Consider the following 24,212-nt stretch of genomic DNA (forward strand, 5'->3'; position numbering starts at 1 on the left):
GTGTTGGTATTGCCTCTGTGATAACATATTTCAGAAAGGGTAAAAAACCCCTGTGACATCTGTGAGAGAGGAGTAAAAATGTATGACACAGCACTCAGTCGTGCCGATGCAAATGTCAGTGAAGAAGGGAGGGGCATGGGGAGGGGGAAGGTGCTCCAGATGCCGGAGCAGAGATTGCCCTGCAGCACATGTGGAACTGAGGAGGAGCAGATACCCACCCTGAAGACCATGAAGGACAACACACAACAGGCATATATTCCATGTGACCCCATGAAGACCCGATCATGGAGAGATAAGGCTTCTGGTAGGAGCTATTGGACATGGAAAGCAGGCCATAAACAGATTTTTGTGAGGACCCCAGCTGGAGCTGTCTGAAGAACTGTACCATGTGAAAAGGACACACACTGGAGCAGTTCTTGAAGATCTGTAGGCCATGGGAAGAACACACTTTGGAGGTTTGTGAGTATCTGTATTCAATGGGAAATACCGTTTTGGGGTTTTGTTTGTTTGTTTGTTTGTTTGTGGAGTTTTTGTTTTGTTTTGGTTTGGGTTTTGTTTGTTTGTTACTTTCTTACTTACAAGTAAATGTTAATTAATTAAATTAGTTTACCCAAACTGAGATTGTGTCACTTGTGGTAGTATTTGGAAATAATCTCTCTGTCCTTGTTTCTATCCACAAGCATTTTGGGTTTCTTTTTCCCCTTTGTCTTTTTGGTGGAGCGGGACTGAGCGCAACTTGGTGAGCAACTGGCAGCCAGCCAAGGTCAGCCCACCACGAGCACGTATGTAGGCCAAAAGTGAAGCATCCAGCATATAATTTTAAAGCAGCTCTTTAATTAGTCAGATATAGTGGGCTCAACAAACAGGGCTACCAAAGACAAGCTAAGCCCTTGATGGCTTGGTAGAAAGGGAACAAAGTGGAGGTGGTACCTGAGGCTCCAGGGGACTGATAGAGATGCAGACTGTGGCAGTCCTGTGTCACAATAGACAGTCTTTTTTTTCCTGCAGCAACTGCCCTGGTCTCAGGCTGTGGGATGTGCCTACTGCTTCTCCCAGTGAGGTTGTGTTACAGCATACAGAAGGATTGACATCTTATGGTTGCACTAAACAAGTGGAGGATTCACTCTCCTAAAATAGGCATTATTATAGAATGTTGTGAAAAAAATCTCTTTACTTCTTGATGTGCACTTTTTAAGCAGATATAGGGTTATGATGTTTTATGGGGAAAAAGTTTCAGAGAAGACATTTGTACCAGCTCAGCTTGACTCATGTACCAGCACCAAATGGAAATAGCAAATGATAGCAGCAAGAGATAACATTCTGCGGGGATCAGCCTTTGTCTCCCAAACAGATTTTCTGTATTGTGAAGTTTATGGCCTGTCAGGAACTCAGTCTGGGACAATGAAGAGAAATTGCTGAGGTTCATCTGAATTCCATCTTATGTCTTATTGCTCATCTACATTGGCATCAGTGATACTCTCAAGGGAGTTTATAGGCTGTAAAGCATGCAATATGGCAGCTCAAGGAATGTTTCAATTCCATCAAAGGGAAGGGCTTACATATGTGCTGATGGATCCAGTGAGGCAGTGCCTGGTTGATTACCTGATATTTCAAGCCACACTTTGGCTTTTCTAACTATAACTCCTCTCTGAAGAATTAGGATTACTGGGGAGAGAGAGGATATACTTGATGGGTGGAGAAATGCTGCATTTGCTAACAGGCTTCTTAGCCTATTGAGAAGGACTTTAAAATAGGGTCACTAGAGAATTATGATGCATACGCTTGATCCATAGCCATACTTCGGATTGGGTTGAATAACAAGGAAAAGAACTCTACCCTGGAAGAAATCTGTGAGCTGTAGAGATCCTAGCTCATATACAAGAAAGTAAAGATGCCTCAGAAAAAGATTTTGAAAGTTGGTTTCAAAGTCCAAAAATGCAAGATAACTAAAGTGCAGAATAAGATCCAAAAGCTAAAATAAAAACATCTATCTGTCTATACTACTGTCTAAAGCAAACTCCTTCATTCTCTAAATATTACCATCAGGATGAAGCCCTCCTGATGGTATTATTCATTAATTTGAGCTCTTCCTGAATTGCATCTGTACTGCACACAAGGTTTGTCCTTGAGCAGGGATGAAGTTATGAGATTTTTCCTAGCACAAGGCAGAGAGATCCTTTGGTTGTGACAGATCCTTGGTGAGTGACGGATGCCATGCTGAATTAATGAAACATTGCTAATCCATGTAGCTACTCAATATTATTGCAAACTTTGTATAGATAATTCCATTCATCATAAACTATGAGTTTGAGACTAAGACTGGACCATGCTGCATCTATGCTCTATAAATTTAGAAGGCAGAGTCTCAACCTTGTGACTCAATGGAAGGATCTCTGTGCAAATCTTTCTAACTCAAACCTAACTAGATTTTCCTTTGTATCATTCTTTGATGCAGTAAATAAGGTGAAGCTTGCTACCAAACCTATGGAATTTGGTAACTGCTGTTAAGCTGTCTTAAATTTCATCAAATTTATTGAACCATACTATTTTCCCCTCAATAAAACCTGTTGTTCCTTCTCTCTTTAGAGTGGGATGCAATCCTCATGACTGCTGGACAAAGACTGATGAGAGGAGCCAGCATAGATTTACCAAGGCCAAATTATACCTGGCAGACTTGATTGCTTTCTGTAGTAACTGACCCTGTGAAAAACAGTGGAAGCTGTTTATCCTGACTGATCAAGTGTTTCACACACATTCTTGTAGCCAAATTGGAAAGATGTACTACAACATGGAAAAGTGGCAGGAGGGCTGGCCTGACTGGACTGCAGCCAGCTGTGTAAAATCCACCAGGATATTATTAACAGTGGTGCTCCTCAGAGATGAAGACCAGGACCTGTACTATTCAATACCTTCATTAACAGTATTTATAGTGTGTAAGGATGCACCTTTAGAAAGTGCTGTTGAGAACAAAATCTGTTAGAACAGTCACAAAGTGCCTGGAAAGGTTTCTCAAAGGGGCTGAAAAAAGCTGTATGAAGTCCAGCAAAGTCAAATACATGAATAATCTCATGCAGCTGGGGACTTAATGGTTGAGAACTGTCTATGCAGAAAAGGAGCTGGGCTTCCTGTGGACAACAGGGTGAATATGAGTTATCAAGGAGAGCTTTCACCTTGGAAGTCCATTGCATAATAGACTATATTAACGATAGTAGAGACAGCAGGTAAGCCGCCTTTGACAATTCTAAAAGTAAATGCTGAGTCCTACATCAAGTTTTTATTTCCCAGTAGAAAACACAGATGAAAGAAAAAACAACAAAACACGCTTAGTAGAGGGCTGCAAAGATGATTAGAGGCTTGAAATATGTGATATACAGAAAAAAAATGAAAAAATTGTCTTACCCTTTTACAAAAAATTGAAGGATGTTACTGTGGTTTTCAGCAACAGGATGAGAACAGAAGAAATGAAATGTAAGTAAGACAAGTTGCAGAAAAAGAGATTTTGATTAGATATTAGGAAAATATACTTACAATGGATGTGTTTAAACACTAGAACAGGCCACCCAGAGAGCCTGTGTGACCCATATTCTTGCAGATATTCAAAATGGGAATGAATTTAACCCCAAGTAGTTCTAACTTGGAAATGGGATTTACTTTTAAAATGGTTCTTCTTTTGAGGGGCTTAAATTAATCCCTTCCAACTCATGAGTTTGGTTTGTTGTTGTTTGTTTGTTTTTATGGGATTTTTGTTTGTTTGGTTTGGGTTTTGGTTTTGGTTTGTTGGGTTTTTTTTTAATTCTGTGATTTTAAATGGCTCCCATATCTCAACAACTTTGCTTCTTCAACGTTTCACTACATTTGAGCTAACTGGTATGTCTCATGGCAACATAATTTTATTTGATGAATTCTGTAAGTAGAACTGTTGCTAAAAATGCCTTAAGGATTTTTGTAATGTGTCGTAAACCATTTTTGCACAAAAGTTAATTTGGTATAAAAAATATTGGGGCTTACGTGATATCAGTAACCAATGATAGAGGACAAGCTTTTGTTCCATTGCATAAATACCAAAATGTGTAACATTTTTTAAAAACACAAGTTTGTTTACATAAAAAGCCTCCATGTTTCTTGAAATTGTACTGTGTAGATAGTAATAATGGGTAGGAATGAATCAGTTTATTAACAGGCAGACACATATAGAGCAGATGATTTTTAAACTTAATATCAGAGTATGACTTAAGAAAAACTCTTTTATAATTTTGTTGTGGTTTTGAAAACAAACCAAGTAAGAGGTTCTAAGTCAGAAATAAAATTTAATGAGAAGAAAAGGAAAATAAAATAGAATAAAATAAAATGAAATAAATACAAAAAGAAAAACCACTGACAGAGTCAGAATACAACCTGATCAGGGTGATGGAAACAGTCCAGACGAGGTGGTCTTCCTGAAACAGAAATCTTGTAGAAAGGTCTGGTCGCTCCGGTCCTCTGGGAATCCAGTGGGTGAGGGCTGCTTCTACTGTCCCAAATCCCAGCTTATATCCAGGTGAGAATGCTTGGCTCTTCCCCATGGGCGGAGCATCTCACAATGGGGTGATGAGTCATGGAAGAGGACCTTGATGGCCCATTAAAGAGAGAGATAACTCCCAGAGGGAGTTATCTCTGAGTCATGCAAAAGGCATTGATGGGCTGTTAACTAAAAATGGTGATAGAATACATCTTAAACTACAACTCAGGACAATCCACCCCTTATTCTATTACCATCTACAACATGCTTAAATCAATACATTTTTACAGATGAATGCATATATACATACAGAACGAAACCTTACACACTGCTCTCACTTAAAATTAAGTCTTCCTGTGGTACACAACGGGTTTCTCCATCTTTCTGCATTACTCACTAAGTGTAGCTAGGTCCTTGAGTAAAGACAATTTCATGGATGGGTCTGCCTTTGCCTGAAGTGGGATTAATCCAAACATTCTTTCTTAAAATGCCCTTCATATGTACCACAGGTACTTTGTTTCTATCTACTGTGTGTAAGGGTTCAGACTGGGCAGGACCACCTCGATTGATAGACTTTCGGGTGTTAACTATTCATGTGGCTTTGGCTAAGTTTAGTTCTCAATTTTTGAAGGTTCCCTCACCAAGTGCCTTCAGGGCAGTTTTTAATAGTCTGTTGCACCGTTCAACTTTCCCGGCAGCAGGTGCACGATAAGGAATGTGGTATATCCATTCAATATCATGTTTTCTAGCCTAGGTGTTTATAAGGTTGTTCTTGAAATGGGTTCCATTGTCTGACTCAATTTTCTCAGGTGTGCCGTGTCTCCACAGGATTTGTTTTTCAAGGCTCAGGATGGTGTTCCGGGCAGTGGCATGAGGCACAGGGTGGGTTTTCAGTTATTCAGTGGTGACTTCTACCGTGGTCAGCACATACTGCTTTCCTTGGCGTGTTTGAGGAAGGGTGATATAGTCAATTTGCCACGCTTCCCCATACCTGTACTTCAGCTATCGTCCACTAAATCACAGAGGCTTCATTTGCTTGGCCTGTTTGATTGCAGTGCAGGTCTCACAGCTGTGGATGACCTGTGAGATGCTGTTTATAGTGAGGTTCACCCTTCGGTCACGGGCCCATCGATATGTTGCATCTCTTCCCTGATGACCAGAGGCATCATGGGCCCAACGAGCTAGGAATAATTTTTCTTTGTGCTGCCAATCTAGATTCACTTGTGATACTTTCACTTTGGCAGCTTTGTCTACCTGCTTGTTGTTGTGATGCTCCTCATTAGCCCGGCTTTTGGGTATATGCGCATCCACATGTCGAACCTTCACGGTCAGCCTCTCTACTCGGGCAGCGATGTCTTGCCAAATGTCAGCGGCCCAGATGGGTTTTCCTCTGTGCTGCCAATTGGCCTTTTTCCAGCGATTCAGCCATCGCCACAGAGCATTAGCTACCATCCATGAGTCAGTGTAGAGATAGAGCCTCGGCTACTTTTTTCGTTCAGCAATTTCTAAAGCTAGCTGGACAGCTTTAAGCTTTGCAACTTGACTTGATCTACTTTGTCCCTCGGTAGTTTGTGCAACTTGTCGTGTGGGGCTTCATGCTGCAGCTTTCTATTTCCGGTTAGCTCCTACAATTCGGCAGGAGCCATCAGTGAACAGAGCATATCGTCTTTCAGTCTCCGGTAGCTTATTATATGGTGGGGCTTCCTCAGCGCGTGTTACTTGCTTTTCTCCTTCTTTTTCTTCTGACAATAATCCAAAAGTTTCACCTTCCGGCCAGTTCGTTATAACTTCCAGAATCCGAGGGCGATTTGGGTTTCCAATGCGGGCGCGCTGTGTAATGAGGGCAATTCATTTGCTCCATGTGGTATCGGTGGCATGATGTGTGGAAGGAACTTTTCCCTTAAACATCCACTCTAGCACTGGTAGTCGGGGTGCCAAAAGCGGCTGTGTTTCAGTGCCAATCACTTCTGAGGCGGCTTGAACTCCTTCATAGGCAGCCAAGATCTCCTTCTCTGTGGGAGTGTAGTTGGCCTCGGAGCCTCTGTAACTTTGGCTTCAGAATCCTAATGGTCGGCCTCGAGTCTCCCCAGGCACTTTCTGCCAAAGGCTCTAAGACAAACCATTGTTTCCAGCTGCGGAGTAAAGCACATTCTTCACATCTGGTCCTGTCTTGACTGGGCTCAGGGCTACTGCATGAGCAATCTCTTGGTTGATCTGAACAAAAGTTTGTTGCTGTTCAGGGCCCTAGTGGAAATCGTTCTTCTTGCGGGTCACCAAGTAGAGAGGGCTCACGATCTGACTGTACTCAGGAATGTGCATCCTCCAAAAGCCTATGGCACTTAGGAAAGCTTGTGTTTCCTTTTTGTTGGTAGGTGCGGACATGGCTGTGATCTTGTTGATTATCTCTGTGGGGATTTGGCGACGACTATCTTGCCATTTGACCTCCAAGAACTGGATTTCTTGAGCTGGTCCTTTAACCTTGCTTCTTTTAATGGCAAAACCAGCTTTCAGCAGAATTTGGATAATTTCTTCTCCTTTCTTGAAGACCTCCTCTGGTGTATTCCCCCATATGATGATGTCATCAATGTACTGCAGATGCTCTGGAGCCTCACCCTTTTCCAGTGCAGATTGGATCAGTCCATGGCAGATGGTGGGGCTGTGTTTCCACCCCTGGGGCAGTCGGTTCCAGGTGTACTGCACGCCCCTCCAGGTGAAGGCAAACTGAGGTTTGCACTCCGCTGCCAAAGGAATGGAGAAGAAGGCATTGGCGATATCAATGGTTGCATACCACTTTGCTGCTTTGGACTCCAGCTCGTACTGAAGCTCTAACATGTCTGGCACAGCAGCGCTCAGTGGTGGCGTGACTTCATTCAGACTACGGTAATCCACCGTCAGTCTTCATTCTCCACTGGACTTACGCACCGGCCAAATCGGGCTGTTGAAAGGTGAACGGGCCTTACTGACCACCCCTTGGCTTTCCAGTTTACGGATCATCTCATGTATGGGAATCACAGAGTCTCTGTCAGTGCGGTATTGCCAACGGTGTACTGTTGCTGTGGCAATTGGTACTTGTTGTTCTTCAACTTTCAACAGTCCCACAGCAGAGGGGTCATCTGAGAGACCAGACTAAGTATTCAGCTGTCTGATGTCTTCTTTCATTACTGCAGCTATCCCAAAAGCCCAACGATATCCTTTTGGATCTTTGAAATATCTATTCCTGAGATAGTCTATGCCGAGGATGCATGGGGCCTCTGGGCCAGTTGCGATAGGGTGTTTCTGCCACTCGTTCCCAGTTAAACTCACTTCGGCCTCTAATACAGTCAGTTCCTGGGACCCTCCTGTTACTCCTGTAATAGAAATGGATTCTGTTCCTACATACCTTGATGGCATCATGGTACATTGGGCCCCAGTGTCAACCAATGCCGTATATTTTTGTGGGTCAGATGTGCCAGGCCATCGGATCCACACAGTCCAGTAGATCCGATTGTCCCTTTCCTCTTCCTGGCTAGAGACAGGGCCCCCCTATTCCTGGTTATTGCATACGTTGTTCTCTTCCTGTAAATGTGTTGCTGAGGTCCCTTCAAGAGGATTAGTCATATCATCATTTCTGTAACGTCCGGAGTTTTGTGCACGAGAGACCGGAGCAACACTGATTCTAGATGAGCTTTTTGTGGTAGGCATTTCTCTTTTCAGTTCACGTACCTGGGCTGCTAAGGAGGAGGTGGGTTTTCCATCCCACTTCTTCATATCTTCTCCATGCTCCCGAAGAAAAGACCAAAGGTTACCTCAGGGTGTGTATCCTCTCTCCCTGGCTGGGGGACACCTGCTCCTAATCGCAGAGACTTTCGTCGGCTCTGGTGAGATATCGTAAATTTCTTCCTTAAGTTCTTTTTTTAGTTTCTGATGGCCTTCTTCAATTAAGTTCCTGACTTGCTCAGCCAGTCTTGTTTCCACAGATGAGACATGGGCACGAACTGGGGAGGTGACAGTGTCCTCGTAAATCCTTAGTTTGTTAGTCAGGACACCCACCTTGTCCTCACCTTCTCTCCATTGCAGTGTTGCCAGGTGACGTGAGTACATCTCTGGTCCAAGCCGTGCGAATCTCAACCACATCCGTGATGTGCACTGGATATCATCTGGGCTCTTAGGAAATTTCTCATCTTCTGCAAAAATGATCTTCAGCACAGCCAATTCCCTTAGGCATCGGATACCTTGTTCTATTGTGTTCCATTTTTTTTGGTGCACTAGGAGGTCTTCTTTACAAAGGTATCTGTCTTTCACACTTGTTAGCAGTCGCTGCCAGAGGCTGAGAGTTTCTTGGGTTTTTCCAATTCCCTGGTCAATGTCCACATCCTGGGACAGTGATCCCAGTTGCCTGGCCTCAGTTCCATCCAGAATGGTGTCATTGGCTGCAGCATCCCAGATGCGGAGCAGCCAGGTGAGGATGGACTCGTTGGTCTGGCAGGTGAATTCCCTTCGCAGGTCCCGCAGCTCACCCAGAGATAGAAACCAGGTGATGATCTCTGTCTCTGTCTCTTCAGCTGAGTACGAAGGTCCTGCTCCATCCTCGTCAGTCGCTATGCGGACTGATTTGCTCCTTGATTTCTTCTTCTGAGTGGTGGCAACTGCTACTGGTTTAGGCTGTTCCAGTTCAGTGACGGTTTGTGTGGAGATGCTGACAGCACTTTTGGCTCCTTTCTCCTCTGTGACAGTCTGTGTAGTCGTCGATGCTATTGCTTTGCTTCCTTTTATCTCTTTTACTTCTTTAAGAACATGCTCCAACACACCATGTAGTGTTTTGATTCTAAGCATGGTGCTTAGAAAACAAAGATAACAGAGAAAACAAAGCAGGACGAACAAGAACATCATGCTGTCCTTGGCATCCAGAGGGTACTCAATATTTTCAAAAACTGCTGTGTCATTCTTGAAAAGCTGGAAAAAATCATTCTTTACTCCTCCCCACAGGGGCTGTGTGAGATTGTTGAGGCTCCAGACGTAGCATCCTAGACTAGAACAAGAATACAAAACTGGGTATATATTATGAATAATGTTCATTGCCTCAGATTTTATCAAGCGATGGACATAATAGACCAGTAAAGCAATTTTAGTACCATATCCTGGTCTACGCAGGAGTATTAAGGCCGGCAGATAGTGCCCCACATTCGGAAAAATATAGAGAGGGAGGTATAGACACATGTAAGCATGTTGGGCATCATAACAGACAGGTGTCTTCTTCAATAAAATTGTAATTTCTGACTTTTCTTATTGCCTCTACCGCATATTTTTGGGCGCCAAAAATATGTTGTGGTTTTGAAAACAAACCAAGTAAGAGGTTCTAAGTCAGAAATAAAATTTAATGAGAAGAAAAGGAAAATAAAATAGAATAAAATAAAATGAAATAAATACAAAAAGAAAAACCACTGACAGAGTCAGAATACAACCTGATCAGGGTGATGGAAACAGTCCAGACGAGGTGGTCTTCCTGAAACAGAAATCTTGTAGAAAGGTCTGGTCGCTCCGGTCCTCTGGGAATCCAGTGGGTGAGGGCTGCTTCTACTGTCCCAAATCCCAGCTTATATCCAGGTGAGAATGCTTGGCTCTTCCCCATGGGCGGAGCATCTCACAATGGGGTGATGAGTCATGGAAGAGGACCTTGATGGCCCATTAAAGAGAGAGATAACTCCCAGAGGGAGTTATCTCTGAGTCATGCAAAAGGCATTGATGGGCTGTTAACTAAAGATGGTGATAGAATACATCCTAAACTACAACCCAGGACAAATTTCTTTTCCCATGCTGCCCATGCTGCTAAGAAGAAGAGAATACATCAAGATAATTTCAAGAAAGGCAGAAAAAATAATTGTGTTTTGATCTGAGAACCTCTATAACAGAGTCACAAGGAGAACGTTTTACCGATATAAGTTTCATAACATCTGTGTTCAAAGTTAAAACAAAATTATTAACATCTACACAAATAATTTTAAATGCTGGTACTTAATTATAATCTTAAATCAAATATTAATTCAATCTATATTTCATTACAAGTATCAAATGCTGTTTTTTTAACTTAAAGATTGAGTATTCAAGAAACTGCGTAAGAGACTAAGGAGTTGTTTCTCTTCACTTCATGACATTTCCAATGGGCAAATCTCTGTCTAAAGATGGCAAGGGGTTTTTTTCATCATTGGAGGTCAAATACTCATTATTAAATGCATGGTTCATGGGGTACCAGACTTACCATGCAACTCTAATTATCGGAATAAAATACAATTTTTTTGGCCTTGAGCTGCAGATGAGCAATAGAAACAAATAGAGGTTTTCCTAATTTACATTCTGGGGGGTATTTCTTTTATTATTCTCTGGGTTTCATAAAGATCCTCCAGAAATTCACATTCTGTTTACTCACAAATTTTCACTATTAACTATTAACTATAATGTCTTATACACATATATACACTGTAGAAAAAATTAGAAAATTCTAGTTAAAATAAAATGGCCTTGGTACATTCTCGTGTATGTACCACTTTTTCTATTTTCAATTTTTGTTTTACATTTTGTCTACAAAATACATATGTGCATTTTAAGCAATTTGGAAATAATGTGAAAATACTGATTTTACTGTTTGTTTATCATACTTTAGAGTTTGGTTTTTTTATATTAAAATCAAGAAGACATTTAATAATTTTGCAGAAATGGTCTTTAATCGTATATTCCAGTCTGAATATGATCAAGAAGTTGTTTTGTCTTGTGTCAAGTGCCTCTTGAAAGAATCAGTCCCACTAGGTTATGTGAAAGTAGCTAATCATGTAATAAGAACATTTACAAGGTAAAGTAGAGGCCTGTGAGACGAATATATGCCAGATGAGCATTAACTCTACTTACTGTACTGATAACACACAAGTCAGTGTCCGTGAGTGATTATTTCAGAGAAAAAGAAAATGCTTTGATTAATTTTTCAGTGGTGAAAATAGTTTACAGATCCCAAATGAAACAGATCTCATGTGTGTCTAAGTTATTCTTTGGTTTAAACACACCAAGAATTTCCTTATGCCAAAGTCTTCTGCTAAATGGGTCATTTTTAAGTCTAATCTAAAATTGTCATCTTCATATTGTTGCCTACAGGTAAAAATCTGTGTCCCTTCTCTGTCCTGTAGGATTAGATTTGGTTCTGTTGGTGCCACTGAACCCTTAAATATTTTCTGCAGCTGACATATATCACTTAAAAATATGATGTGCTCTGACATATTTCCTCCAAAATCCTTTTAACATGCTGGTCATACAGCAGCAATGATATATTTCTTTGTGCTCAGACATTTCATTGCTTCAGGATGAATAAATAGATTTTTTTTTTCTTTAAGAATATCTGTTTTTTGGAGAATAGGCATGTATCCAAACCCTTGGAAAAATGAGATTAAACACTGCTGGACATCTCCTAAAGTAATTGTAATCTAGAAGCTTTCTCATCTTTCTCATTCTGAGAAAGCACTAAGTTTGCTATTAGAGGATTACTTCAGGTTGCAGTCTAAGTTTAAGTAAAAAGTCTTTCCTGAAGAGCTTCATCTATTAGCTCTTGTCTATAAGTGAAAGGGATTTTTCAATACTGCACACATAAGTACCCCTTCCATTTCTTTGGAGTGTTTCTCATAAAGATATTGATTTGTCCACAGAACTGTGAGGAAATGTCTAAAAAACATTATTTGGAAAAGATTACCTAAATCAATTGAGAGATACGATTTATTTATATTGATGGAAAAGTGATATATGTCTGAGTGTTCTGAGACTCTCTCTGATGCCTGGACAAGGTTGGACTATAACCCCACAGCTAACAAAGAGCACGTTGACTATGAGGTCATTCCTTTGGAAGCCTGAGAACTCACAGCACAAGTTACATTAAATGGAACTGCTGTGACAGAAAATCCCTTAAAATTTACAGAGGACTGAGAAAGAGAGTTTCTTACTGATGAATGTGTAGTCATGTCTCCTGATGGTTTCTGCAGAAGGCTTGTGCAGGACAGAGACCATGAAATATATTAGCGTTACCTAATGTTTCATGCAATACTTAATGTGGTTTTATTAATGCACACAAAGGTAGAGACACAGTCAACCAACTGCCTGAACAGGAAAAAAATAATTGGCCTTTAATTCCCCAAGGCATTTGGATAGGTTGATTAGAACATTTTTCATATATATCTTACAACTTGAAAAATATGGTAGTTTGCAAGGTATGTCATGGCTTCCAAATGTTCAGATGCAGTTTTCACTCTCTCTCTCCTCAAATGGACAAACCAATAAAAATACATCAAAATTCTTGTGGAATGAGATAAGGACAGGGCAAGATCACTTAGCAATTAGCATAGCCAAAAGAGACTCAATTTGGGAAAATTAAGTTAATTTATTACCAAGCAAATTAGAGTAGGATGACAAGTAAAAGAAAATCTAAAATCCAAATTGCCCCCAATTCTTAACCCTATCTCAAGCTTAACTGTACTCACAATTCTCCCCCCTCATCAGCAGTGCATGGGGATAGGGAATGGGAGTTATTGTCACTTCATTACATGCTGTCTCTTTTGCTCCTTCCTCATCACACAGAGGATTCCTCACATGCCTTCTCAACTCCAACATGGGATCCCTTGCATGGGAGACAGTTCTCCATGAACTTCTGCAACTTCCTTCCCACAGGATGCAGTTCTTCACACTTCTCCAGCATGGACCCCTTTCCACAAGATTTTTCAGGAACAGGCTGCTTCAGCATGGGTCCCCCACAGGATCACCAGTCCTGCCAACAAACCTGCTCCAGCATGGCTCCTCTCCCCATGAGTTCACTGGTCCTGTCATGAGCTTGTTCCAGTGCAGGCCCAGGAGGTCATAACATCCTTTGGCCATCCACCAGTGTGTGGGGTCCTCCAGGGGCTGCAGGAGTGTCTCTTCTCTGCCATAGACCTCCATGGGCTGCAAAGGCACAGCTGTCTCACCATGGTCTTCAATGTAGACTGCAGAGGAACCTCTGCTCTGGTCACTGGAGCACCTTCTTCCCCTCCTTCCTCACTGACCTTGGTGTCTGCAGAGCTGGTTCTCTCAGACATCCTCACTATACTCTTCTCTGCTGTAATTGCTGGTGTGCAATAAACTTTTTTCCCTGGACTAAATCAGTTATCACATGCATGGATGCCAGCTGGCATTGCCTTGGTCAGACACAGAAGAAGCTTTCAGCATTTTCTCAGAGAAAACACCCCTATTGCACACCCACTACCAAAATCTTGCCATGCAAACCTATTGCATGCCAGATAGCTTTAAGTACAGGGCACAGATAAGGCCAGATAGCTTTAAGTACAGGGCACAAATCTGAAATCACAATTCTGAATTTATGAAAATTCATAAATATGGTCTATGACTCTGTTTTGCTTGAATTCAGTTCTGTATTCACCATGGTAATTGATGCAGGGACAGATTTTAGGAATGCTGTCTCTTGGCTTAGCCTAGCATTTTAAAAGTTTTAAACTTCTCTTTCAAACATGAAACAAATAACCAGTTCCAGCCATTAACCTAACACTGCCAAGTCCTCCACTATACCATGTTTCTAGGTGCCACATCTACACATCTTTAAAGTACTTCAGGGATGGTGGCACAACCACTTCTTTGGGTACCCTGTTCCAAAGCTTGACATGCCCTACTGTGAAGAAATTCTTCCTAATATCTAATCTAAACTTCCCCTGGCAAAACTTTAGGCCATTTCCTTCAGTCCTATTTGTTAACTGGGAGAAGGGATCATCACCCACCTGGCTACAACCTTTAAGGAAGCTATGGAGAGTGATATCATAGAACCATAGAACAGTCCGTATTGGAAAGGACATTAAACATCATCTATGTCCCTGCCATGACAGGGATACCTTTCACTAAACCAGATTGCTCAGAATTCTATCCAGCCTCAACTTAAACATTTTCAGGGTTGAGGTATCCTGTGGGGTCTCCCCTGAGACTCCTTTTCTCCAGGCTAAACAACGCCAGTTTATTCGGACACTCCTCATAATACTTAAGCTTCAGACCCTTCCGTGCCTTTTTTGCCCTTCCTTGGACACACTCCAGCCCCTCTATATCCTTCTTGTAGAGAGGGATTCAAAGCTGAACACAAGATTTAAGGTCCAGCCTTACCAGTGCCCAGAGGGACAATTGCTTCCCTAGTCCTACTGGCCACACTTTTCTTGATACAGGCTAGAATGCCATTGACACACTTAGCTACCTGGGCACATTGATTGCTCATGTTCAGCTGCTGTTGACCAACTTCCCCAGGTCCTTTATCACCAGGCAGTTTTCCAGACACTCATTCCCTAGCCTGCAGTACTGCACAGAATTGTTGAGACCCAAGTGCAGGACTTGGCACTTTGCCATGTTGAGCCTCATACAATTTGCCTTGGCCCACAGATTCAGCCTCCACATCCTTCTGTAGAGCTTGCTACTGTTGGACAGATGAACACTTCTGCCCAACTTGGTGTTATTCAAACGTAAAAAGTCTGAGTGGATAGCTAAAAATTCCATAAGTTGATGAATATTTATATGTATTCATAAGGATTGACATCTGCTATGCTGTGCATATTTATGATCTGGTTCTATGTTAGAAATCTTGAGGGAGGTCAGCCAGAATAAGCCCTTACTACTTAGCAGTGCAGCTTTTAATGTTTCTGAATTTGGAAGGCATTTGCTTGGCAGGTTAAATGAATTGCCACTGCAGGCCTACTATCAACGATATAGAATTCATGAAAAATAATGGAAGCACATAAAATACAAAAGAACAGCAATTTCAAAACTTTCCTATGAATTTTCATAAAATCATAGAATCTTTGAAGCTGGGAGAGACTTCTAGAAATCCAACTTCCCTGCTTGAACAAGATGAGTTCAGGTCTTTGTCCAGTCAGGTTTTCAATAACAATAAAAAGATGGTAAGTCCACAACTTCTTCGGGCAGCCTGTTTCAGGATTTGACCATCCACACAGTACAAATTTGAGCCTTGCCTCTAAATAAAATTTCTTCTGTTTCAACCTGTTTCAATTGCCCCTTGTCCTGTCACAGGGCACTGATGAGAAGATTCTGGTTCATAATTCTTCATTCCCCCTCATCATCTCTTTATATATACTGATTAAATCCCCCTGAGCCTTTTCCAGGGTAAGCAGTCCCAGCTCAGCCTTTCCTTGAATGTAAGTTACTCCAGTCCCTTTGTCATCTTCCTGTTCCTTCACTAGAATTGCTTGAGCACGTCTTGCTTATACTGGGGAGCTCAGCACAGGACACAGCACTCCAGATATGTCTCACTCGTGCTGAGTAGAGAGGAGGAATCATCTGCCTTGGCCTCTAGTAACTTTTACTGTGGCCCAGGAGGCTGCTGACCTTTGTATCAAAGGCATATTGCTGGTCTGGCTCATGTTCAGGCCTATTCTTAACAAGCTCTTGTCCTGCTTGTTGACACTTAGTCTGTACTGTGCAGGTGCAGGACTTTTCACTTCCTTTATTGAATTTCCTGAGGTTCCTGTTAGCCCATTTCTCCACTCTGTTGAGGCCCCGCTGAAAAACAGGCCAATTGTCTGGTGCATCAGCCATCAAACTTACAGATTTTTATCCCCAACTATCAAACTCCCAGATTTTATAATCAGTAATTTTTTTAAGGGTCATTAAGGAAGAAATTAAGTAGTAGTGGTCCAAGAATCAGCCCTTGGGGCACACCACTAGTGACTGGTCTCCAGATAGGTTTCATTCTGCTAGTTAGATTCCTGTAAGCATGCATTTCAGACAGTTTATAATCTATTTCACATATTTTAATTATATGTTTATTTATCAGATTATTATTCATAGTTTTAATTGGTAAAATGCTGTGAAACCCTTCAAAGCCTTGGAAAATTCAAAATAAGCTATATCCTCCACTTCACCCTTTCTCTGAGCCATTCCTTTGAAGAAGGTTGTGAGGCTGGTCAGGCATGTCTTCTGCTTTGTAAATCTATGCTTAATGCTATCAGTAACTTTCTTGTCCTCACCAGGCTTGAATGTGATTTCTAGGATTATTAGCTGCATTACTTAATGGATTAAGAAATTAAGATGTTACTGACCAGACCTTTCTTCTTGTCCTTCTTGAAGACAACAATGGCATGTGCTTTCTTTCAGACCTTTGGAGCTTCCCATAATCTCTGTGATATTTAAAGAATAACTAAGACCACAAAATATCAACCAGCTTCCCTAAGACTTGTGAGTGCATCCCATGAGGCCTCATGGATCTGTGTATTTTCAGGTCCAGGTTGGTGTCCCTGTCATTGGCAGGCAGTTGGAACTAAATTATCTTTAAGGCTCCTTCCAACCCAAACCATTGTATGTTTTTATGATTCAATTAATTTAAATGTTTCCTAACATAATACGCCCCTGATTGACTGTCAGGTAAAGTCTCTCCAGAGACATAGACTCCCTCCATTTTCTAAATGGGTTGTCTTCTTCAGCAGACTCCTCTCCCCTAAAGTGCCCTGGCTGCCTCCTTCATGTGGCACGTGCTTAGGCTCCCAGCATGTATACATCCCCTATAGCAATTGAAATCTGTATAATATTGAGGCATAAATAAAAATTAAATTAGTTCCTCACAATGCCTATATGGAAAAGCAGCAGGGAAGAATAAATTCAGGGCTAGAAAAGTCTCTTAAGAGCATCTTGAATCTGAGACTGGACAAGCAACAAACTTCTTTAGATAACAGTCATGTCAACAGGTGGAGGGTTCTACCCCTTGCATCAGGGAGTTTCCAATTGCTGTCACTCATCACTTACTCTGGGTGCTGCTGTGGGGCTCAGGCTCAGCTGTCTTGGGTGCCAGGTTGAATTCAGCTCCCAGTCTATCACGCATTAACAAATCCAATCCTATTACAGACTTTCTAGTTGTGCTGGATTTGGCTGTGATAGAGTTCAGTACCTCACATGGGGCTGTGTTTTGGATTTGTGCTGAAAACACTTTTGATAATTCAGGGACGTTCTTGCTCTTGCTGAGCAGTGCAAGGATTTTTTCTGCTTTTGACTCAGCACTCAGTGAGGTGGATGTAGGTGCAGGAGAAGTTGAGAAGGGGCACAGCAGGGACAGCTGACCCCAGCTGACCCAAGGGATATTCCCTGCCTTACATCATTATGCTCAGCATAAAAAGCTGCGAGAAGGAGAATAAAACTCTGTGTGTGTGGGGGGGCTGCTTTTGGAGTGGTGGACTTTGTCTTCCCTAGTCACCATTACATGTGACAAAGCCATGATAGCCATGCACATGCTTTGTTTGCATGTTTAGCTTTTGCTTACCTACTACAGTGTCTTCTGAATGAACAATTCTTACACTTTTGTGCTTCTTATTCTATCCCCATTCCACTTGAAGGAAACAAGTTTTTGTGTGGGGCTGAGCTGTGATTCAGTTAGGATCACGACAAATGCAAAGAAAGACTTTTAGTTACAGTCCAAATGTGCAACAACGGGAATTACCGTGTAGACAGGAGAGATAATGTAATTACATGATGGGAAAGTTGTCAGCATTATTTCATATTGCTGATTTAAACAGGTATCACTGTTTATGTAAATACTACATACTACTTTAGAATGCTAAAAATGTCAAATTATATTAAGTATGGATAGAAAATCATTAATCCATGCACTTATTACTATTCCATACTAATGTTCAGTGGATAACCACACATCATCTTAAAATGATTGCAGTCCTTAACTGTATTTTGATAATATTAAGGAACCACAGTTGTGAATAATAAAATTATCGCTGTGCTAGGCAGTGTACAATTGCAGAATGAAAAAATCATAATCACTGTTACAAGGACTTCTGTATAAGCAAAGTTATTTTAAAATATGTTTTTATATTTGTTTATTTTAAATTATAAATAAAATATTTATATTTAAAATATGTTTATATTTCCAGCTAGTCACTGCCATCTACATCTAATCCTGGAAATTAGAGAATGTTAGAAATTATTTTTATGATCACTGGAGCTCATGTGAATTACTGTGGTTCATTCCCAGGTATCTTGGGTTTACAGCAAATATAAAAATCAAACTTTGGTTTTACTAAATATGATTGCTCTGGTTTAAATACTATGTAAATGGAAATATAGTGGTATCATAAAATTTCTTTGTATTCATTTTGTCAAGATTTCAATGTGTTTTCAGTACAGAAAACTTGGTTAAATATATGGAAAATTATTTTGTAAAGAGTACATCTTTAAAATGAGAATGAATATTTCTAGTATTTTTCACTAAAAATAAATGTAGTAATAACAAATCAATACTTATATGCATTATTTGTAAAGGGGAATTTTATAATAATTTATCAGTTGCATCTATTTTCCTAACACAGTAAAACTTTATTATAAACTCATTTTTGGGGGGGAGATATTTTGTATCCTCAAAGGATAGAGCCAAAAGTCAAGTCACCTATTCAGTTCTTCTACAATACATGAGGAAATACATAGGAATAAATTTTGATTTGTTCACCTGTCAGTTTTCAGGAGAAAAAAAAAAAAAAAACAAAACAAACTGAGGAAGACCTTTAGCTTTTGAATACTTTGTCTCCTGCATTTCACCATTTTTAAGGTTTTAAGTACTTCTAAATGAGTTTAATTTTAATTTCCAAAATCCAGGATGCTTGTGACTCCCCAAAACTTTTCCTTTTATTTTTGTTTGCTTGCTTGTCTATTTCTATTTCTCTTTATAACTTCTGTACTGCTTTAGGTTCTTCAATCTTTGAATTCCCACCTTTTAATTGTAACTATATGCAAGACCTCCCCTATCTTTTGTTGTACCAAGATGAAGATAGTGAATATGAGAAAAGAGGAAAGAGGATCTAGTGAAAAGAGATAATGATTATTTTCTGAAAAAATAGTAAACAAGTGGGGGAAAATGTCACGGTAATGTTTTTAAATCAAAGGGGATTTGGTTTTTGGGATTTTCAGTATATAGAAATATGAAGCTGCTATAGATGGAAACTAATTTTTGAGGGGTCTGAGATCATATCAGAAAAAAAGCTATTAATTTCAAAAATCCAGTGAATAAATAAAATCAACCATTGTGTCATATACAGCCTAAAGAGGGGTACTGCACTATCAATGAGAAGGAAATCTGTTAGCAATTAACGTGAAGTAAATTAATTATTGGAAATGTCAAATTTAATGCAAATGATATATCATTAAGAATTATGTGGTTTCTAATTCAAAAAGTTGTGATGTTGCATCAATGATAATTTCAGTATACAGCAGAGTGGCTATTTGGCGGGATTATAGTGAAACATATGGGAATTTTAAACCTCCTAATTTTGGACTGCAGGTTATGAATAAAGTTAAATTAATTTGTTTTGTTGATGTTTGCATTCAAATGAAACAAGGCAATACTATTCTTCATGTCTTCTTCCTTGTCTCCCAACAGCCTTTGGACAAGTGTTTGTCTTCAACACACCAGAAGATTTTTTTTCTTAAATTTTTGTTTCTTCTTTTATTTAAAATTTAGGTGGTTATTTTGAAAGAAGAAAGGAGTATGATGAAAAAGGTAGAGCATCATGGAATCACAGAAGGTTTCCTGGGACCAAATGTCCACAATTCCTTTAATACAATTTGAAACTCTTGCTAGATGGACTTCTTTAGAGATACATGTCCATAATTGAATTGTTCAACACCTTTCACTTGTTTACAATCCTATTAATAAGAAGCTAATTTAAAGAGTCAGGCTAATGGATAGAAAATTCATCTTACCATGTTTTTTTTTTTCCCTAGGTAAAACCTGATTTGATAATACTCCATCTGAAAGATTTTCATGTATTGTCAAACTCCAGGAGTTGTCATTAGGCAATTTGCTTTTGATGTCTTTCAATTCCCAAGAAAAGGATATAGTAGAAGGGAAGCAACGATGGCAACAAAACTAATATTCACTACTAAAGTTTCCTTCTATTTAGTGCAGAGAAACAAAACATGAAGACAAAATGTCACATAAAGAAAGATATCTGGTGTCTGGTCATAAGGTTTAGTGTTTATGAAGTAAGACTACTGTATTTTCTGGCTGCTTTATCTTAGCAGCTGAAAGGTGACCATAGTAAGACTTACTTAACAAGATACCCTTGGAATAACATGCAATTCAGTCTCAAATGCTGGCTGGGAAACTCTATACATTCTTAAACTTGACAATTTATTCTTTGTTTTTCTGTCAGTCAACAAGGGAATTGTATATTTCAAACATTAAAATCAGCATTGCTGAAATATACCAACAACAGAGATCAGTGTGAGGTGTAGCCAAGACAGAGATTCATGAGACATATAAATGAATTATGCAGGATCTAATTGATATTAGATTGCCTTGAAAATAAACATCAGTTTACAGATGCACTAAACAAGTACTTTACCAAACAATAGCAATGCTGGAGTTATGACATTGCCAGCAATGAGCATTATGACTTTGTGAAGTCATAACCAAAGTGAGCAATGTGAATTCCAAAGGAGTAAAGAAAAGATGGACATCTGTCTCCTGTATTCAGTAGACATCCCAGTAACAAAAATTGCTCGAAATCAAAAGAATGAAACACCAGACAATCCAAATAGGCAGTGCATCCTACCAACATTCCTATCAAAACTGAATAATATGGTAAAAAGTGTCATGAGGATACACTTCAGTTTCAACTTCTGCAGCTCCTAGGCTTGATTATTTTAGCTTCAATGGCTAATAACAACCAAGAATGCCAATTACCAATCCTAAATATATTATATCAACCCCAAACTGTATACTCACAGTTAAGTATTAGAGGTCAGGTATTCTGTACACATAGTGTTAAAGATCAATATTTTGCAAGAATTGACCATTCAAACAAAAGATTTGAAGTTTGAAGAAGATAAAGTTGTGTTTTAAAGAGGCTTGATTTGTCAGTATTCTAAACACTCCCATTACTGTTATCTCTAATTTCATAATTGCTGTTAAGTATATACATATATTCAGTTGCAACAGAGGAGTGAACAGATGAAAGGATAAACTGCTAGAAGAACTTCAGTGAAACTGAAGAGGCACTTTTTATTAGCTTTTAACTGAGATGAAGGTGAAAGGTCTTCATCTCAATTTTTAGCAATTCATGGAGAATAAGACATGTGAAATCATGTGTTTTCACAATCTTGCTATAATTCTTGCAGCCACCATGAAAATTAAGTCAGAGTGTCTGCTCAATTTAAAAAGGCAAATTGAAACTTCCCAGTATGCTCAGATGTACAATAGTAAGTACGCCATTATTCTAGCTTTATCACCAGAGTATTTATTAATGTTGAATATTTGCAGAGGCATGTTGATAAAATGACACTGAGGAGATGTAAGGATGTGAGGGCAATCAAATTTGTAAGATTTAGAAGAAATTTGTTCCTATATTAGTATTCTATAATTTAAAGGACTTCTGTTTTTAATCTGCCAAGTATTTGTGAGCTTTAAAACTTTTGTATGCAAATAATTATGTATAATAAAAATGCAGCATATATATTATTCAAAAATACAGAATAATATAAATGTATAATTAAATATATGTACAATTAATGGATGAAATACTAGTACACGAGAAATAATGTTTAAAGAATCATAAACCATTAAGTTTGTAAATGACCTCCTAGACTGAGTCCAACTGCTAGCCCAGCTCTGCTGTGTTACTGCTTAGACACATCCCCAAGTGCCTCATCCACATGCCTCTTGAACTTTTCCAGAGATGATGATTCCACCACTTCCATGGGTAGGCTATTGCAATACCTGAAGCATCTTAGCTCTTCACTGAAGTATTTTTTTATAATTTAGAAAGAAACATAGAAAAAATTACATATACAGTACTGTGGGCTAACTTCAGTGAGCAGCTTAGCCTGGCACAGCCACTTGCTCAAAAACACTGAAATAAGACAATAATTCTGAGAGTCCTTCTCTTCTTCCTTCTCTCCCCCAGCCTTTGCCAAGTACATATGGTATGGAATATTCATTTGGTCAGTTGGGATCAGCTGTACCAGCTGCATTCTCTCCCAAATACTTTTTCACTTTTAGTCCTCTTGCTCATGGGGCAGAAAGAGAAACAGAACAGACCTTGATGCTCCAGCAATAGCTAAAACTTTGGTGTGTGTCTGTGTCTGTTTTGGTCACCAATCCAAAACATAACACCCTGTGTGCTGCAATGAAGAAAATTCCAACTTCATCAACTAGTACATGGTGGTGAGTAGCTGAGTGCAGAATTATTATTCATTAAATCCTGCAATACAAGAGCAATAAAGGCATTTTTTATGCTAATTCGGGCTCAGTTAAAGAATGAAAGATAAAAGTTCTTTGTAAGCAAATGGAAACTTCTGTAATTTGTTCGTGCAGAAGGTTGTGAACAGAGATGGTATCAGTACATTTTGAAGATTTATTAAATTTTGGGATATACGTCCATAAATAGATGCCAAAAAGAACCAAGAGCAATATATTATTAATAATAACATCTCCATGGAAGAGAATAAGTGAATTGACTATGTGAAGTAGCCAGAATAGAGAAATTTCCTACATGTCTACATTTTAAAACTATTTCCTATATATTAAAAATATTTTAAGCTTCCGAAACTTATTGTTTAATGCTTAGTTTAATTGGTCAATGAATCATGTTTCTTACTAGGCAATATAAAATAGTATATTTTTTTTAATATTTTCATTATAATATTTGTGTCATGACAAGTGAGAAGAATCAGTTGTGTTGGTTTTGTACCCTTTTTGCATGTGTATATTTTCTTTTGCATACAGCTAATGTGCTTCTTGGCATTTTTTTATTATTGTCTTCATTAACCAATCTAAGATAGCTAATAAGAAACAAAAATATGGTAACTCAGTTATTGAAATGTTTGTTTCTCAAGTTTTATATCATTGTGAACATTATCAATAGTTGATTTGAGAGCAAATATTCCAGCAACCAGACTTTTTCATTTAATATGCAAAGCTTTGAAAACCAGATTTTTGTTTGAAATGATCCTATGAAGCAGACAAAAAAATGATATTTTAGATGCCTTATGCAATCATATCTTCAACAAAGACCCTTGTACCTTAAGCAAACACACATACTAAAAATAAAATCTCCAAACAAAATACAAATATGCTTTCATAAACTAGACAGTGGTATATTTTCAGATAGCATAGCTATGCTTCCATTCCCTCATTTACCTTAGGAAATTATTATGCTTCCCTTCATCCTCATATTATCTTTTAACAATTAATATAACTAATCACATAACAATTGACAGGACTGTCTTTGACTGGAAAATAAATTACTTCCTCCAGCTTTTCACATTCCTTCATTAAAGGAGTGCATTTCTATCTGAACTATGAATATAGAGTGGAAGTCAGCTGTTTGCCATTGTTCCCTTATATATAAACATGATGGTTCAAAAACTATTGCCTGTGAGGGAAATAAATTGGTTGGTATTTGTAATGAAACTAGTTCCTTTGTTCTGTCTGCTCAGAGCTTGTTAAGTATACACTGAGGTCCTGGATTCCCTGAAGAGAAAACCAGACAAATTCTTGACTGTCCCTGTTTGTCTTATTTTCTCCTTCTTGGAAATTAGGTAAGCTTATTCCCCATTTTGTTCTGCCAAATACTTGAGTCAGGGAAAAACAAACATCTTTTTTAAGCAGACAATGAAAATAGTTCTCTCTTAATGGATTCTATAACTAACCTGTAGATTTGATCAGAAG

This window comes from Sylvia atricapilla, chromosome 1, assembly GCF_009819655.1.
Source record: "Sylvia atricapilla isolate bSylAtr1 chromosome 1, bSylAtr1.pri, whole genome shotgun sequence".
NCBI classification, from domain to species: Eukaryota; Metazoa; Chordata; class Aves; order Passeriformes; family Sylviidae; genus Sylvia; species Sylvia atricapilla.